General features: G+C 39.4%; 1 protein-coding gene across 12 annotated transcripts in view; it reads left to right on the top strand.

Moving 5' to 3' along the window:
• Positions 1-20,680, top strand: part of LOC107227889 (potassium voltage-gated channel protein Shaker) — a 259,093-nt gene that overhangs the window by 211,134 nt on the left and 27,279 nt on the right. The gene's annotated exons all lie outside the window — the stretch shown is intronic.

The following is a 20,680-nucleotide window of genomic DNA, read 5'->3' as shown; positions in this document are numbered from 1 at the left end:
ACAATTTGATCGCAGTTTCTCGACATCTTTTAGGGATTGCACGCGAGCTTTTGCGCTTCGAAGGAATTACGTATCACAAAAATTCAGCTTACGTAACGAAGGTTTGATGTCCATCGAAAATTAATGCCGATATCAGGTCGGCTTGTAGACGTTCACAATGTGGTCCGAGTTTCAGCAGCATTCGTCATTTCTGTTACGATAATTCCTGAGCGATTAGTGAGATTGACATCTCAGTGAGAAACAGTGAGATCGAGAATGTAGGAAGCGACACGTGGAAACGAAAGTGACACCGGGAGTTTTATTTTTGTTTCACACCTTAAAACTGTTTTACCAAACTTAACTTATACAAGCTACTACAAAATGGGAAGGATCCAACTTTATGTTTTGATGGTACTTAAATACCTATACGTACATTGATTGGCCATGCTGATATAATTTTACGTAACCTATACAATTTACATTGTTCAAGGATTTCCACGTTCTCGAACTTTTTTGAAAATAATTTTTAACAGCTTGATAAACTTCGCGCATGAAGAACACAACTTCACGTTCGGTAATCCGATCCTGAAAGTGCTTCTGAAAGAAAAATCTTATTCTGTTCCCACTCAACTATAGATGTTCCATTTATCGCGTAGAACAATTTTCAACAACGTCTATAACTTTCGATTTCAAATGAAAACTGCAAAGAAAATTCAGTCCATGTGACAAATGTTATCATGCGAATGGTAAGATTGCTAGATTGATACCGCCATTTTAATTCGTGGTAAAAAAATGGAAATTGTAGATTTAGTATACATACATCAAAATGCTGTAAATACTGCATAGAGGGAAAGCTCGTTATTGTAGCTTTGAGCAGTTGATACTTCAGAAAAAAATGCAGATAAATTTAGATTGGTTATGATGACTGAATCTTCATCGATAAAGAGGGAATAATTGTTCCGCAAGCCTGAAGCACGTTTTTACGTGTGCTGATCTTCGCGTTCAATGGGTTAAAACCACCCTTCAAACTTTCCTTCACAAAAATGACGTGGAATCTGTTGCTGAAACCAATTGGGCGTTACTCATTATCAACAGACCCAGATAAAATGCGCAGCGCTTTACTCTCAGGGGCTGCACCCCTTTTTATAGGGTGAAATTTGGAGGTGAATTTTGCTTCTTGAACGGCTGAATTATCACGTAGAAAAAATCACGTGTCTAATGATTTTTTATGTACTGCAATCCATCACAGAATGAAGAAATTCGATAAGGTACACCTCGAAATATTCAGGGTTCTTTCCTATCATTATCAACAACGAATCTGTCAAGTTCGAAATTGATCCCTCAATTTATACCAAAGTCATACGAAACGACATAACTATTTATAAAAACTGCATGTATTTTACATTTAAAACTCTCAGAGCTTAGAGGCAAATGGTCCAGTTGACGTAAAGCCTTGATACTTGACACAATTTTTTTTTTTTTCTTGAATGATTTGGAAAAGATTTGGGGCCATCCCAATGATAATTTTTCTGACTCCCAAATAAGGACGACCCTATCGCGCTTGGCCACTTCCCTCGTGTGAAGGCAGCTTGTCGTGCTCAGACCTGTTCAGATTCGAAGAAACATATCTGGAAACCATGCGTTCAGGGTATAGTATCGAATGAAAAATGCCGTTGTACCATTTCCAACGAAAGAAGTCTACAAGAACGAAAGTTGAACGCGGCAGTCACAGGTGAGCCCGGCAATCCTTTTTAGCAATGGTAACTCGAACTAGAATAGAAGGGTAGGACCTAATTTGTGCTGCTCGTTCCGACGCCCATGGAAGCATGATCGAGAGTTGAAGTGGAGGGTAGTTTCGTGCGCGTCTGGCCCAAAGAGCAGAAGTAGCAAATTGGTGGCACAAGGACGTCCCATGGTTTCCTCGACGGTTGCACTCGAGGGTGCAGAGCGTGAACGGGGCCCGTTAAGGACCTTGGCTTCATGGTGATGCGAGCGTTAGCCAGTACGCCCGATAGAGGCTGGCGAAGAGAGAGGGACAAGGAGACGGGGGTCTGATCAGCTGACTCGACGATTGTGTGAGGATACACACTGACAGAGGAGGCAAGCCATGATGCGACGGAGGGTGGAGAGATGGTAGTGTCGGTGAAGTTGAAAGAGAAGAGGGGCGTATTGATTGCTCGTGGTTCACGAGAGGGAGGCGACGAAGAGCGGGAAGCGCGGAAGAGAGGGACGAGCATCGTCGCTGCGGCCTTGTCTCTGGCACCCTCCACCCTCACCCCTGCTCACCCTCCTCACCCCCTTCCCCGAGTCCTCGGGATCAATGCCGTCACTGCAATGCTGCCACATGCCCCACGTCCTTCGCATCGCGTAACGGATCCCGTAGGCCGACGTCCTCGCCAAGCCAGGACGATAGAGGGAAAGAGAGAGAGACAGAGAGAGAGAGAGAGGGAGGGGGGGGGGGGAAAGAGAGGGAGACAGGGGGAGTGAGAGAGTTATCGGCATGCAGGCATACATGTTAGAGCCGGCGATGCGGACCACGCTCTGATCAGGGGTGTCGTCGGTGGATACCTGCAGAGGGATGAAAATGAAGGAGTGGTACCCGGTTGGCGGAAATGGCCCGTCGCAGCGCCACGCTTCAAAGACGGAGAGGAACGAGCATCCGAGTTTCGTCGCTTCGCCCCCGGCGCATGGGTGGCGCATTTACGGGGATGCACGAACCCTCACGATTGCTGCTCGGCTCATCGGCGTGCCTCGATCTCCGGGGCCCCTCTGCAGAATAACTCGGATGAATCCGATTTCTTATTCTCTAGATTCAAATATATTTGTTATTTGTCTCGTGTGAACGACCTACAAAAGATGGGATGCGAAATAAAAGTAGGCTAAGGTGTCGTCTGTGCGGCTTGACCGCGTGATGAGATTCGGTTTATCGAGGGGTACGAATTATCTGAGTAGTCGCGTTACTCTCTTGCTTGGTTACTTAAGCGAGGCTTACGAGCCTGGCGTGTCGGTGGGCAGGATCCGGTGAACAGCGGACACGCCACTGCCGAGAAAGCGAGTTCGGCGCGTAAAAAGGTGGTGGCAGGCGGCCGGCGAGCTTGCGCCGCGTGCGCATCCATCCGTCAGCTTTCAACGAGGGTGGCGCCTCCGTCGGCCGGCGCGGCGAGCTTGCGAAGGTGTAAGGCAAGGCGGCGGAGCAACGGTGCACCGGCGCTGGTGTGGAGCCGGCAGCCGTGATAGCCGTGATGGTAGGGCGTGCGTGAGCCTCGCGTCAAGGCGGCTAGGGGAGGGTCGGGTGGGGGTCGGCGGAGAAGAACTCGAGAGGCAGTGGCAGCAGCGGCAGCAGCAACAGCGGCGGCGGCGGCGCGCGCAGCTCGGGCTAGCAGACAGCGGCACGTACCCGCAGCTTCGGAAAAGCTCGAAAGCGTACGCAGCCTCGAGAGACGGTCGGTCGGTGTGTGTTCGCGGGAGACGGGTGTCCGTGGAACGGAGGTGGTGGTCTGTCTCCGCGCAGGCAGCGCGCTGCATATCCGTCCAAAGAGTGCAGTCAAAGAGAGTCGCGGGTGGGGGGGGTGGCGGCCGAAGAAGAAGGTGCAGAGTGCTCGGTTCAGATGAAAGCTAGCGTTCGTTGTAGGCGCCTGGTGGTGTTGTCTGCAGTTGTCGGGTTGTGCGGTGCAGGCTCAGTGAGCGAGCAGCGAGTGGTCGTTGTCGGCGTGACGGGGTGCGACGGGGCGGTTTTTTCATCCCCGTCTGCACGGGGAAGCAGCAGCAGCAGCAGCGGAAGCAGGAGAAGCAGCATAACCAGCAGAACCAGCAGTGCTGTTCGCCGTTGTGGTGCGGGTTGTCGTGTCAGTGGTTGTGGTGTCGGTGGTCGTGGTGCAGGCGGTGACGTTCGCGCGGCGACAAGGGAACCCGGCAGTCTATAATTAGAGGGAACGCGCGATGCCCCGTGGAAGGCTGCGGGTTATCGGGGAAAAGGGCGCCGCCTCCGACCTCCAGTATTACCTGTAATCCTGCCGCCCGCACGAGGTGACCTCGAGGTGACGGTGGAGGGCTAGAGGCAGCGGCCATTTTGGTGGCTGCGGGTGCGAAGGGGTCGTGGGAGGCCAGTGGATGCCAGTGGGCATGGGGATCGAGGGGGGGAGAAGCCCCCTCTCGTAACCGCCACGAAGCGCCAAGATTTCCCGCATCGAGTTCATCGAAAAATGGGGGCTGACCCCTGTCCTCAAACCGAGGCAGGAACTACGCCCCCACCGGAATGGTGCGGAGGAACACGGCGACACGAGGTACGACGCTGCGCCTGCTACCTCGTTTCTCTCACCCTCTTTCGTCTTTCCTATTTCTTCTTCCTCCTCCTCCTCTCCTTCTTCTTCTTCTTCTTCTTCTTCCATCCACCCAACCCTCCGAGGCTTTGAACTATCCCCTTTGCGGCGTTGCGCCCTACCTGGATATATAGATTCCTGTCCTCCTCTGCACGAGGTACGTCCTTTACGCCAAACGCTAACCGGTCACCCTTTTCCACGTCAACTCATATCCCACTTCAAGGTTCTTCACGGATTTAATGCAAGCAAACGTGATCTTGTACACATATCCAATCAGGTTCCAGCTTCCACCTTTCACCTTGATCTTTATCCACCTTGTCTATTATGAAATGAGTAGTATGCGATATCATGGAACTTGAAATTATGCGTTGTCGACAGTAACTCATCATCTGTCATAGTCTAGTATAATGCCGCATTTCAAATCTAGATTTCATCAATAAGCCGGCGTCGAGTGAATTGGGTAAAACTTGTCGTGACAATACCGTACTTACTTATTGATCTGTCCTCAGGGTGTACTAATGTTTACGAAATACAAATGGGCAGGTGCGAGATGGTATCCGCAGTAGTGGTTTCGAGTACCAATGAGGATTTCCATAGTGGGTTGATCTTGCCGTAGCTGCAGTGCGGATACTCGTTACAGCATAATCATCCACTCGGATGAGCCTCGGTGAAATTTTACCCGTACGGGCTAATTGTCCTTGAGGAATAATATACTCTCAATTGGCGTATGAGACGAAATATACGAGGAAAACAAAACAATTTAATAACAGTGTGTTTTACGCTTGTTGTCATCATCTCTAGATTATTCACAGCGTACCGTCATACCGGCGTTTTTCAAATGACAGTGTAAGTTTGGAAGTATCATCTGGCAGCTCAATATTCTTGTTCATAGACTGCTGACGGTTGGAATTGCTTTTTACATTCGGTTAATACCAAGTTTTTCTAGAACTGAACATAACGCGCTACAATACCAGAACGATGCCAAGCATCGATAAAGAAAAACTTGTTCACTTTTCTACGTTCCGCATTGAATAACCGGTTCATCTAACCGACATCAAATCCTAGTACAATATCTCCGTTCGTTGACGTCTTTGAAGATTTCCTGTACGAGTTGCCCAATGTGCGAATGGTGCACGCCCACGCAAGTCAAGCATTCGACGGCCTCGCTGTCAGTCCATTTTTCGCTATCTCTATCTTCCTCTCCGCCTCTCTCTAAACTTGGAATCTCGATGTGATAAATCGACGAAACGGCGAAGCGGAAGAACGAAAATTATGTAAGGGTACAAGCCGGTGCAGGTCGCTGTTCAATAGGTGGTGCAGAACATTTTGAATTCCATATATAATCAGTCCTGCGATTGGACAAGGTTCGTGCAGGTGCCGAATGACGCATCCTGAACGTGATAAGTCGTGCCCTCTTTGTCTTTAACACGAAACAGTTCAGCTGGGCATCAGAGACAGGTGAATGGATTCGAGGTTCTATGGTCCTGGGTCGCTGGGTATTGGGTATGACGGGACGAGTAGGCCAAAGGGTAAGTGGCAGTGCCACTGCTGCTGCTGCTGCTGTTGGTAGTGGTAGTGGTAGTGGTAGTGGTGATGCCGAGGGAGAAAGAGAACAGTGGCAGAGAGGGTAGGCGGCGAAAAGCGGCAGGAAGGGAGGGTAGATCCATGGCAGGTAGCCAATACCGTACTGCCGCAGTTCCCTAGCTACACAGCTCGACAGCTACAATTTTACCGTTGTGCTCTTCCTATACATACCAACGTGTCTTCTCTATGCACTGCTTTCCCCGTTCCGCTTTTCCGTCTCTTCCTTTCCATTCGTTCTGTTCCGTTCTATGCGGAACTCACCTTGTCATCCCTGGCGTTGTACACCTTGGCAAGTTCACAAGGATGACATCGGAATTAATGATTGACGGGATAATCGAATCCACGATCTCACTATGAAATTGATATTTTCGTACACGTTTTACCCTTCTTTCGATCCCTTGTGGAAGACAATGTTTCCCGACTGTCGCGTCGAAAGAAAAGTATGATGATAATTGTTCTCAACATTCGTTTCAGGTCAAGACAAGTCATTCGAAATGCCACGTAATCACAAGAATGGTTAAAAATAACGTATTTTACGTGAGCTAAACCATGAATCAAGTTTGAAGACTTACACAACCATGCATACGCCGTATTTTTATCATAGTGATAATGATAATTCGAGACCTTAATTCACAAATTACGTTTTACGTTTACCGCATACTGACGTGAAGTGTCGTTCTCCTTCGAGCAGTGTATTCAAATTCTCTCAACGCGCGTTAAATCTCTGACAAATATAAACCGATTCAATTTTGCTTATTCATTATTGTCTGGTCGGTCTGGAAAAATGTCTCACTACATCTTTATCGCAATACAGGGTCCTTAGCGTGTATTATATATTCAAAGCACGTACTGGTGCTTACATTAGGACAGACTTTTACGGTACAGACAGATTTCTTGAATTTCTTAGCGAATTAGACCAATGATCATTACAGGAATCTTGATATCTCAGTCTCGGATTGTTCAGAAATTGACACTTTAAACTTTACTCGAGTTATTTAAATGCGGTACAAGGTATGAGTAAATTTTTATTTCTAGGAATCCTTTCTATCTGATATAGAGTTTGAATTATTCAAAGACAGGTATCGTACGTCACAAATCGAGAGCAAGAACCAGGTACCCTTTTTTGTCTACAAATTTTTCTCTCACAAATCTGAAACTGAAAATGTTTATAATGGAGAGTAGATGACACGACATCTTTCGTTGTAGGTTGACAAAGTGAAACAATTCGGATGGAACGATTTCTCATCTAATTACAACCTCTGATACCGTCAGACAAATTAAAGTAGCGTATTTATACCTCCGACGATAGAGTTGTCAGAAAGTTTTCGACGATTCGAATATCCCAAAGTAAAGCAAGCCGTAGACCTAAATCGAAAAGTATAACGGGCGCAGTGAGCTGAAGATTTGCGTGCCGGGAATCCGTTCTATAAGAGCACGTGTCAAATGTTTTTAGAGTTTTGCCGTGTGACGCGGTTGTATATTTTTAAACTTGAGCGCCAAATGCAACGCATTATATGTTTATCAGGTGTGTGTAAATATAAACATGCATACTGTAGGTACGTACAGGGCATTCCATGCCAACTCGATAAACGGTTGACCATGACATTTTTTTATTTCACCAAGGATTTTTCCCACGTTCGTACGAGCCCTCGAAAAGGTTCCAAAAAAAATTTCGAATTTTTTTAACCACTCGTATTAACCCTATGACTTTTTGAATCCAGATCACAAACACATTTGGTTTCCGAAATGAAAAATGTTGACGCTTTTTAAATCGGTTTTTTTATTTTCACACCTGTTAAAAATCTATCTTAACACGTACCGCGTCTCTGATTTAATGACGGATTTTTTTTTTTTTTATTACTTCTCCGGTTCTAAAATACACTCACGATTTGTTTCAAAATTTTATAATAGATTTTTAAGAGGTATAAGAATAGAAAATGCTATAAAAAAAAATGTGTACAAAAATTGATTAAAAAGAAAAAATAGGAAAAATCGAGGTCCCATTCCGAGTTTTGCTTTAAAATGTGTTTCGTTCTTGTTTCACAGAAATCAATTTATGTGCTATTGAGATGAGTTTCGAAAATCACAGGGTAAAGACGAGTGACGTGGAATGCCTCATATATATTTATTTTCTCCCTTAGTCAAACCCACAAGTATAAGGTATTAGTGTAGAACATGTTTACATAGCTATTCCGTGCAGGTACGAAGATGCTGTATCCCACTACGGAATGTTATTTAAACCCATGATTCATTGGATTCGCGGCTAGTCTACGAATACACGCATCCTCTGTTGACCAGTCTGTTCATGAATCGCGATTTATAAATAAAATGCTTAATTGTTCTTTCGACCCGCGGTATGCGGCACCGTTCAACGTCCGCGATCAGGGCTCTGTTCCAACAACTCTGTCGTAAGTCATATAGGAACTCTCTTACTCTGGCAAGGTATAGCGGGCATTCTTTGGTTGGGATCCGGAGGGTGGAGGGTAAGGAGAAATATCCCATATGGATTTTCAACTGAAAAAAGTGTCCACGAAAAAAGATACGGATAAGGTGAGTGTACCAGTTATTGACCCTCTTCCAATGATTGATCTTTTTTGATTACATCCGTCTGATCCTTAGTTCTAAAATTACCAAAAAATAAATTTCCAGTGCCTAACTCTCTGGTAATTGGCTTTAGTCGTTGATAAATTCATAATCTGTACGGCTAATTTATAATTTTTGAAAATAAAAGGGTCAAGAATTGGGTCCGAACGTGTCAATGACCGTTACACTTACCTTAGTGGTTCAACAAGTCACCATAATGGCGTTAATAAGCAATCAGAATTAAATCTGATCGGCTATCTCTTTTAAATGTCAAAATTTTTCCTACAGCAACGAGATCTTAAGTGTACTCTATTTTATGGACACTTTTTATAGACACAGATAGTTCTCCTTACCTCTGCCCTCCGTACGTTGGGGAAAGGAGGCACCTTACGAGTTTATTTGATACTTTTCAAACCATCGCTGATAAACGTTCCACTAGTCGAGAGAATGAGTAAGGACGATTCTACTGCCGACTGTTTGTTTCGTATATGGCAATCCTCACCACCGGCAAGTGCTTTTTAGTCTTTGTTATAAAAGGCACACGTTTATAGAGTACAACTGCAGGAAGGAAAAATGGTTTCCAGAAGCACGGAGTTTTTCTTTGTTATCATTTCTTGTTTTTTTACCCACCTCGTGTTATGTGTGTTTTCTTTTCTCTCTCTCTTTCTCTTTCTCTTAACACATTTTTCACGACTATAATTCCTGCAGATGCAAAAGCAGGCTGAACATTTTTATTTCACCAGATCATCGTCATCGATTGAACAGTTTACCGGTATCTTGTCGATAAAGTTTTAATTTGTGTCGTTTTTATTTCATCTATTCTATCTTGACTGCAGAAAGTTGATTCATCGGTTTGGAACGTTTCAAAAATAATATATTGTTGTGTTTTTGAGATTCTTCAGTCCAACGAATCAACTTAATACGATTATTCCTGACATTGCGTATTTATCGTTTCACTTCAAAAAGACCAAAATGCGTTTCAATTATATTGCCGGCTTCGAGCCAGAAAAATTGAAAATAAGTTTTCGGCTATGTTTATAACACTTCTTTGAATTACACTGGTAAAGGAACTTTGTTGAATCTTTAACTCACAAGATACATTCAGGAAACAAATTTGTCTGCATATATATATGATATATAATATTATACGAAGATTAGTAATTAGAACGAAATTTTTAGTCCGTATTAAAAACGAGTTTCCTTACGATTTTCTATGACGAGCGAAAAGAATCTGCTTAGGCGTGCCAAAATCGGACGTGTTATTAAGAATCCATCAAATGCATAAATCAAAGTTGTATGAAAATTGAGTAATCTAGATCCAAGGATCGTTGGATCTCTATAAACTTTGTATTCAACACTCATAATGAATTAGGTATACCGATCGATGGCACTGAGAGTTGTTTGAAATTTATTTGTTGAACGTTAAAAAACGTAACACTAATATAATAATTCGAATTGATCCTTTCAAATTTTAGTTTCTTGTTTCATTTCATATCCAAGCGTTCAGTTTTCAATTAGTGTGATAATACGTTAGAAAATTTACAATATATTAAGGTTATCTTAATTTAAAAGTACCGTAATCTTATCCAACACTTTTTTCGACACTTTGAAAATTTTTCATCGTAAACCACTGCGCTGGATGATTTAAATTTTAAAAATTGCAAACGAACACGTCTGATGCGGATAATTGACTTGCCAAAATTCCGGGGAAGATATCCGGTCAAGAGAGTTTGACGGATGTAGTCAAAATATGACTTCCCGTTGCGTAATGGACTCGACGAATATTTCGCATGCTGCTACGATTTTAAATCTCTGGCACAAGTTGTTACAACCTTCAATTCTGAAATCTTGCGGTTAGATCAGCAGCAGTTTTTATCTCGAACTCACGACCTCAAACTCAACCACAGTCATATCGTTATTTTTCTCGGCTTGTATTTCTATACCCACCGTATGCGACTTGATCTCTTTCATCAACAAGGCTGTTCATTTCCTTATTTTTAAAACTTTGCCCCGAGGCTTCGATTCCATCACTATTTCTTGAAAACTGATGATTCACGAAAGTTGAAAGGATGAAGTAGATAATGATTTTACGGTAATGCCCCGTGAGTTTGATTCAAACCATCGAAATTTGGAGAATTTGATAAAGTAGAATATTTATGAAAATTTTATCAGATAATTCGATCAGATTTTCCATCCGTCGCAGTTTCGTCGACTTATATCTTGAAATTGTTCTGAAATTAGAGCAATGTGATTATAAAAAGCTGAATTTTTGTTATTTTATTACTCGCTAATGAATACGTATGAAATAATTTTTTGAGAAATATCCGACGTGTAGGTTTTGTGTAATTAATTATTAAAAATTGTATATCTAACATACAGTCAATAGGATACATCGTGTGAAACGCACATTGTTTTATACAATTCAACTACAACTGCTGAAGATAAAAGTACAAAAAATTATAATTTATATTAATCAATTTTCGTAGATTACGCAAAAATTACGAAGAAACGTATACTGACGTGTAGTTTTGTAAATATTCTAATCTCAATGATCGAAAATTTCCGAAAACATTACTCATCCATACTTGAAAATGAATGACGCATCTGACTCGTGAAAGTATGAGAACGTCGGTTAAAAAAACTTTGTTTCCATTTTATAATTTGTTTTTTTTTTTTTTATTTCTCAGAAAATCTTACGTTGTGTCTAAATTGAGTTGTTTAATTACTCGTTTTGTAAATTTATGAATGAAATTCAACGAAACTCTGGCACCAACAACGTACAGCTGTTGGATGCGCTGTTGCGAGATCTATTTTATGCGGAAAAATACTTGAGTCGAAAGACATTTATTTATTTCTGTCAGTGAATAAGTAATTAAATTAATTCGATTAGAAGTGATCTCAGGTAACATCTGAATTCAAGTTAATAACTTACGTATTCACATTTTTAGCATAACAAAAAAAAGAAAATCCCGATTTTCCCTTTCATGCATACATTTTTCCTTAAATGAGGTTCACTTGAAGTTTTGCATTAATGGGCTTTTAGGAACGATTATTAAATTAAGATTCTGAAGCCGAAAGTTGAAAATTGAAAAGGGCGGATCCAATATGGCGGACACAATTTCAAAACGTTATTTGACTTTGATAAAACTCAATGTTACATGGTTTTTGGGGTCACTGATTACGAATCTGAACTCGAGAATCTAAAATTAAAAATGGCAGAACCAATATGGCGGACAGATAAAACCAACGATAAAAATTTTGAAAAAATACTGTAAAGTTGTTTGGTGCGCATTAAGTTTGTGCAAAAATTGGCATTCGGATTTTCGTGGTAGATTGGCTATAAAATGCTTGTTTTCGTGGAAAACTACGAATATCGACCATTCGTTTACACGTAGGAGACTATTTTTGAAATAAATAAGTTAATCTTACATTGTTTTTCAGACTAAGAAATGTTTCACAGGGATCACTTGGAACTAAAAAAAAACGTATATCAGTCGTCAAAGTTGGTCGAGTTTTGACATAACTGGATCAGTAATATTTTCACCAACTTCCGGTCGATCGAAAAAATACTTCGACGATATTTTCGGTCCGCCTAATACAGGGTGCATTGTTTTATCCCGTACACCGTATGCTCGATGTTGCAGGGAGGGCTGATTTATGAGTGCAGGGTGGTCGTTAAGTGGGTCGTAGATAGGTTCGCGTGGTGTGTAGACCTTGTTCACGGGGTGCACCTTCGTCTGGCGGAACGGCAGTGAAGGCGAGTGAAAGGAGAAAGGGGTCGGTGAAACGAGAGCGGAGAAAAGAGGGTGGAAATACAAAAAAAAAGAAAAAAGAGAGAAGAGTGCCGAGGCCACTAGACGCTCTGACGAGGACCTGAATTAGCGATGAGCTACGACGTTGCATGTTTGGTGTTGCATAAGTATGAAACTTCGGGACGAAATTCGCTACCAAAAATTTTACCACCTTGATGGATGATTTCCTCTTGTATCAATGGACCCGGTAGTATCTGACTCGAGAAGAACAACCTCTCTTCAGTGTCTCTGGTTTCCACTCTTTGTTGGATCCTATTACAGCTGTTGGTCCTTCGTCACATAGCCGATGTTATTTATTCCTCTGCAGGAAGGTTAACCCTTGTTCTGTAAGCCGGGGTCAAACATCCGGAATAATCTTGTTTGATCCAAGATGATTAATGAAATATCGTAAAAATTGTTACTTTATCCGTTTACCAAATATTCATTTTTATCCAGTGTTGCAAATTATTTCATGAAAACGTAATGCATTAACCATTACTTTTTCAATTCATAATGAAAATAATTTCCATTACAGCATTAAATTTAACGATTTAATGGATATTATTCCCACTAAAACATTGAATTTAACGTTTTAATGGATATTATTTCCACTGCATTAAATTTAATGTTGCGATGGAAATTATTTCCATTATGAATTGAAAAAGTAATGGTTAATGCATTACTTTTTCATTAAAAAATTTGCAACCCTGATTCACACCAAAGGAATATCGCGATTTCAAAATTTTACTGTTCAGATCAATCGATTGAAAAGAATATCTTACTTTTCTCATTTGACCTTAGAAGCTTTCATTTTTAAGGCCACGTGTTTGTTTCTTTTTTTTTCGCTTCGAAAACGAGTCAAGAATTTTTCTTTCCTCGTACAAAAGAGCCGATTCGGATTCAACTTGGCACTGCTGGAAAAGCTTTATCAAAATAAATAGCTCTTACATGGCAACAAAAAAAACAACACCTTGGTAAAATGCCCTCGCAGTTTCACTCAATATTTCCCTTCTTTTTTCATCCTTTTATTTCTATGTTAATAATTTAATGGAAATATTTTCCATTAAATGTAATGATGTGGTGGACAAAATTTCCATTAAAACATTAAATTTAATAATTGAATGGAAACAATTTCCATTAAAACATTAAATTTAACGATTCAATCGAAATAATTTCCATTGAAACATCAAATTTAATGTGTTAACGAAAACACTAATGCAATTAAAAAAGTAATGCATTATTTGCAACCCTGTTCTTATCCACACAAATAGATCCCTTTTTTTCAACGCGTAGCATCTCCGAGTTTTTTTTTTTTTTGCCTGCTTGAATATCTGTGTCTTGATAGTTGCTTGGTCAATTTACAGCACAAAATAATGAAACTTCAGTGAGTTATGAATTTTTTTGTAGTATGATCCATTTTATTGAACATCATTAATTCACCTGGAAATTTACTAGCTAGTGAGTGGCCGAAAATTTTGTTCAAGTTACTTGAATCGATATTTCTGTTTCTACGCAAAGATTTTTCATGCAGGGTTTGAAAAGTTCCGAAAGAACCTAATTTTGAAATTGTTCGGTGGCGAAACTTGAAGTAAGGAAATAAAACTTTGGATAAACAACAAAGTTTCGAATGGTCGGAAAACCGACGGCACAAAGTATCGGAATTCAAGTTTACGAAAATTTGAATAACGATAGAGCAAAACCAGGATTCCGAACGCAAAAATATCGAAAATCCAAACCAAAGAACGATCAAAGTAGTGAAATTTCACGGAACTGAAAATCTTGGATCATTGGAAAATTTCGATGTTTCAGATTTTTTTTATCTTCTCACCTTCGCGCTTTCGGAACTTTGACTCGTCGCTGATAAGCTCATTCAACATTTTGTCCTTTCGGAAATTTGAGCTTCGGGTTTCGGACCATTAAAAATTTTGATGGTTCTTTAAAGTTCGATTTCTTTACTTTAAAGTTTCACAGTAAAAAAAAATCGGAATTTGGCGCTTTTGGAACTTTTCAAATTCGGAATTTCAACCCCGCCACCAGTTTTTATGCACACGAGATTCGCAGCGTTAGGGTCAAAGGATAGTCTGCTTCTTTGAAATTGTTCTCGCCAATCCCAAGGCGAAAGATCGAACGCACAAGTCTTGAGTGATGACCCTGCGTCTGACCTTCAGCTTTGAATTCGTTCCTTACGCTTTCCACCGATACTTCCATGATTTCTACTATTCTCATTCTACCGCCACGATACATTTACTCTTTCGTACAGTGCATACCTATGATTCGATTCGATGAAAAGTAGGTATCTGATTCCACTCCTCCACGGATGAACGACTCGACTGTATTGTGCAGAGTATTATCGAAGTTCGATACATCTTTAACAGTTAGGTAGCGTAGTGTCTCCTTATATATATATATATATATATATATATATACATATGTACACTTCTGCAGCTTCTTTCACCTTCGTAATTCCCGTTATCTGATGGATGAATGAATATTATTGAGCGTTGAAGCGTGTAACGCTTGAACAAAAGTCGAGCTTGAACTTTGTACAGACGTTTTTTTTTTCAAACCTCTTACTATCTATTATTCGTCACTGAAGTACTTGCAAGATGCGACCAAATTAAGGTGCAACATCGCGAATAGGTCGATTTGTTGAAAATCATGCAAATGTAAAAATATGTATAAATGTGGAACGTTCTTGTATTTGCCGTTCGCACTTTATTCTGTAACCGAATGTCCGCCTGAAGCTACGCTTATCTTCTTTCAGCGTAAGGAACGATTCTGCGGTAATTTCAGACGAAAGTACTTGAGCTAACTATATAATGAAAAACTATTTTTCAGTGAAATTCATTTGCCTTGACTTCAAATTTTCATACACACCAGTGTCTTTCAATGGATTTTTTTTTATCTTACGAACGAAGGAAATCAAGCAATGATTAACATAAAAGTCATCATCTGCAGGTATATTTTACGTAATCCTTATATTTATTCAACGATCTTGATAGCTACTAATTTTCAAAAACTGACTATAATCCAGACTCCGAGTTTGCGAATTCTTTGAAAACTAGTCGAGAAAAATTAATCTTTATTATAAAATGATGTGTATATTTGAAAAAAAAAAAAAAAAAAATTTCGAGACTACTTTGAGATATTTTGGAAACCCGGAAGTAAATTAGATCTGAAAGAAAGCCGTCTAACAATACGTGTGTTTATATGAAATCGCGTGAATCTTAACGTGTTCTCGACAATTCTTGACTCCACAACGTTTTCAGCAGCACAGTATCACCTCTTATTTGCTGGCAATTTAACAGTCAAATCTCGAGCGTATGTAATACGCGATAAACCGAATGGGTCAGTCAAGAGAGACGTAAAAGCTCGCTCGATCAGTTCGTAACTACGTTTAGTTATTCTCAGCATCGTTGTTTCAAGTTCGTGGGGAAGAAAAACGGTCTCAGAATATGTTTTAACGGTCGACTCTCAAGCTGGCGAATCGATCGAATCATATGATCTGTAATTTTGACCGCAAAAATACGCGGGTTCGTGGAAAAAAATGAATCATCAAATGTGGCAACGACTGTTGTATCAGGAATATTTTTCTCAGTAAAATCTACCAAAGCACGTGACTTAAAATCATGTACATTAGAGTGTTTCAAAAAGAAAGATGTTGTTTTTCATTTACATTAAAACAGGTTCCAATGTTTTAATCAGGTATAAAAATATGCCTGTTAAAATTTCAGCTCTTGATATATTAATATTAAGAGGTTGCGCATCGCATTTTTATATTTTCCACAACAATAACGTGGGATAAATGGTTTTTGTTTCTTTTCATTTTCACAACTAGCTAACGATGCGTCGTATAGAAAATTCACAGACATATTTTTCCAGAGAATTGAACGATCTTCAAAAAAGGTCTCCAACTTATTTTCTGATAAATTCATTCGTTGAAAGGTTATTCAAGGGTTGTAAATAACTTTTGAAAGAGTAGATTTATAATAAAACGATGACAGATCTTTTTTAAGAGCGTTCAATTCTCTACAAAAATATGTACGTGATTTTTTTCTACAACGCATTGTTAGCCTCTTATAAAAATCAGAAGAAGCAAAAACCATTTTTCCCATGTTATTCTTGTGGAAAATAGAAAAGTGCGATGCGTAACATTTTAACGTTAGTATTAAGCACTGAAATTTTGACAGGCGTATTTTTATACCTAAATAGAACTTTTGAACCTGTATGGTTTTTTTTTTCTACAACCTAATGTATATATGAGTGAATTATTTTCAAAAAAATTCCTCACACATTTAACAATAATCACTGCGAATATTGAATTGAAAAATACCATTATGTCACAATACAGTTGCCTTTATTATATTTTTTACCTCGTGTAAACCGTAATTCTGTTTATGACAATGCATATTTACTCGGACGTATTATGCAAGTAGAGATGCGTGCAGTTTGAGAAATGAAACGTATAATTCAATCACTGCGTACCAACACGTCAGGAATTATGTTGGTATTTTATTTCCATGGTCTCCAGAGAAAATAGCAGAAACAGACAAGCATTTATGACGGAGTGTTTGCACGTGAAATACCGACTCGTAATATTACAGATCATACAACAAGCCGCCGACGCTGTACGGAAATAGTGAAATTCTTGAATCGAGACAGGGAAATTGCTCGTTTATTCCATGCTCGATTGAGCCAATCCTCGTCCATTATACTCGAGGCAGATATTGTTCGATGCATAATATCTGTGACCTGCGACTGGGGAATTGATACGGTGTAAACAATTCTACGGAGTCCTGTACAGAGTGAACAAAGACGCGATGGAATTAGTGCAAAGTCAGATTTTCCGGTTATCGCTCAGTCCTTAACTATTTTCATTTTTACCGTAATCGAAAAATATAGTTCCAGGTAGAAAATGAAAATTAGTCTTCTACCTGTTACCGGAAAGTCTAGTATCAGTTACTATTCTTTCTCATTACTATCACTGTTGCTTTATTTTCTTGCAACTGTTGCGAAATTTTAATGCTTGTGCAAGAATAAATTGACGTTAAAGCCTTGTTTAACTAAAAAAGTCGAGTAAACCTCACAAACTGATTTTGCGTTACAATAACCAAAAAAAAATCGACGATAGCGCAAAATGGTTAGGCGTACCTCGTTTTTCGTAATCCCAACAATATGCAGACAGTTTTTTTTTTTTAACGATACCTGGTTTACTGAATTTTTTCTTGTTACTGTAACAAATGAAATTCTTCTCAGTGTAGCTGCGTAAGTGATCGACGTGATTATGCAAGGGGCTCTCTGTAATTACGTCTGATATCGATTGTTCCGCAAGCTTGCGCGTTCTACGCATCCTTTCCCGGTGAGGGAGAAAAAAAATCGTTATTTCAAATTTATCAATGAGAAACCCACTGCGAAAACCTACCATAATAATTCAGCTTTTATTGATCCCTAGTACGTGCTCGAATGCCGTTTGTTTTTCTGATACTTCACATATTGCTCTGCATGCTCAAACCTCACGCTTGCCACACGGGGTCAAAATGACCCCACGGCATGTTCACCGTAGATTCGATATATAAATGGTTTAAAACACACATTTGTCCTCGATTTTTCAACGATTTCAATACTGAAAGATTTATATTATATAGTTTATGATTTTAAACGTACTCTGCCTGAATTTTTATACAATGAAAATGAGATGAATCGGTTCAGATCGAGCGATCATTTCACGTGCATTATACAAACAGGTTCTGAATAATGAGGAAACGGTTGTTTCTACAGCCGCGATTATACGGATCAGTTTAACGAGGCTGACGTTAGTAACGTTAATGTATCGAAACGTTAAAACAAAAATCACGATATTGCACCTTTAGAAAATCTGAAAAACTGAAATGTACAAAATCTGAATTTATCGACGCAGTATTAAAAGTTTACTAAATTTCAAGCAATCCGAAATTTGCAAAATAACGATGTTTTTTTTTTTTTGTCCAAAGATGCATCGTTAAAATAACGTTAAAAAGTTAAGCCTGATTCAGGCTTATCAAATTGAACATTCTCACGTTCGGTGAACGCTGCGTTTATTCGTATCGGCAGATTTTACCTCTCCGAATTGCCAGGCGTTAATAATTGCGGAAAATTATCCATGAGGTCAACGTCGAGGAAGCACTTTGGAGCTGCGGAATCGCCATCATGCAAACTTTGAGCGGGATAGATTGTAATCTGCATCCGCCGGTAATACAGTTGTTTGTATTCGAGCACGTTCCTTGGCACGTTTACCTCTTTGTTTCTTTTTTATTTCATTTTTTTATTTATTCATTTTTTTTTCCATTACCATTATTATTTTAATTTTTTTTCTTCTTCTTCTCCGTCCAACTGAAACACGCATGGCATTTTACGGGTACGCGGATTATATTGTGCGGCAGGTAGACCGACGCTTTTATACCTACTCTCTAAACACACACGAGCTTAGTCCTTCGCTCCGTTCTTCACCCGGTTTATTGTTCACGTCCACGACAGCCGAATAATATTTGGGGTGTATAGAGGTACGTATACGGGGTCTAATTTAGCGTGGAGAAACTTTATCTTGCGGTTGCGCAACCGATTAGACTTGTAACAACGGCCGCCATCTTGTTTACGTTTATCGAACTTACTTACCCATTGTGTGTTACAGGGTACGTGTTTATAGGTTTTTAAACACGTTGTACGATATGGTCGTTGACTCGAAAAGAAAGAGAGATTTTATTTTATTTTTTTTTTGGGGGGCTTTCTCTTTTTTCAACGCTGCTCCATGATAAAACTGTTTTGTTTATGACGAAAAACAAATCCTCTGGAAATTCATTGAGCTCGATCGTATAAGATTTAGAGGCCCCAATTTCAAATTTTCGTTTTTACATTGAAGTAATACTGGAAAAAAAAATATACTTGCCTTAACCGTCGCTTTCATTTTTGAAACGCTTGAATTTAATACGATTATTTTTGACCATTCAATTTTTTTATTCATTTATTTTTTTTCTATTTTGAATTTTCAAGACAGAATAATTCTGAAAATATGCAAAACCGAATGAAATACCTGGAGAGCTTTTTTTATACTGAATATTGTTGCCTAAAAAAACGGTCTCTGGCTATTTTTTATTTTCGTATATGTATATTGTTACGCGAAATCGAGACTGCGGTGAGTTGAGGAAAGTATTTTTTTTTTTTTTTTTAATTGCTATTTCAATGCGAAAACGAAAACTCGAAAGCAGGACCTCTACTGCTGAAATTTTCAGGGGAATTGTTTTTCAACATAAACAATAGTTTTATAAGAGAGTAGTATTGAAAAAATAAAAAAATAAAAAAAACAATTTTCTTTGGTGAACCAGCCTATTGAACAACCTATTGTGGTATATTTCGAAAAGTTACTCGACAATCTGGCACAAATAAAATCCCACAGGAGTTCACATTACAACGAATAATATTTATTAATAAATAACTTGCTTTTAAATTTCTTCACGTTACACCTCTCATTGAGAACTCACTTCGGTCATAGAAGGTTGGTTATTTCGAGAGGAGCGTCGTATACACATATGTGTTTCTAACTTGTTCATCGGACCTTAGCCTAACTATTTTTCATTCAGAATACAACCACGGATTTAAACTACAGGGTAGTAATTTACCGGTTTTTCTCACCTTTGTTGTAATACCAGCTGTCGCCATATTTATTGCGTGAAGTTTAATAAGTCATGATCACAAACGATACGGAAGTGATTTCATCCGTACAAAGACTAATTTTCAAACAATCAAGTGTACCTTGGTGAAAATGATTCTACGACTTTCTACGAATTTTCAGAGAAATTGAAACATTCCGTATAATTTTGTACAAAAAACTATTTTCACACAAAACTGTAGACATGCATTGTTTCTCATAAAAAAAATTGTGGATTGTCGTGAAAATTTGTATTGTTTCATTAAAAAATCTACAAAAGAACTACAATTTTGAAAGAAAATTCACAATTCTTCGTGAAAAACTGCATATATACAATTTTGTACTAAATAATTCGATATGTTCCGATTTCTGTAAAAATTTGTAGCAGTAGAAGCTTTCATCAGGGTACCGAGTATTGAAAGCTTTCTAGATAAAAAAAACTTGCTCAGCATCGGATTTTGGTAGTGAAACGAGCAATTCAAGGGATCGAAAGTTGAATTCGTTATGAATACAGAATTGTACAAGGGTGGGCCACGAATGGTGCACCTAACCTAACCTAACCTAAAATAACCTAACAATGGTTGTCGGCATCCTTTTTTTTTCAACTTTATGACCTTTTGCTTTCCGGAATATCTCACCGCTAATTTATTTAATAAGTGTAAATAATTTATATAATATACATTGTTCACCGATTGAAGCAGCCGTCAATGGTCTTCGATGATCTAATCCGAAGAACCATCTCT

Source organism: Neodiprion lecontei, chromosome 7, assembly GCF_021901455.1.
Source record: "Neodiprion lecontei isolate iyNeoLeco1 chromosome 7, iyNeoLeco1.1, whole genome shotgun sequence".
Lineage (NCBI taxonomy): Eukaryota > Metazoa > Arthropoda > Insecta > Hymenoptera > Diprionidae > Neodiprion > Neodiprion lecontei.
Note: the sequence above shows the minus strand (reverse complement) of the source record. Positions and strands in the feature narration are given on the sequence as shown.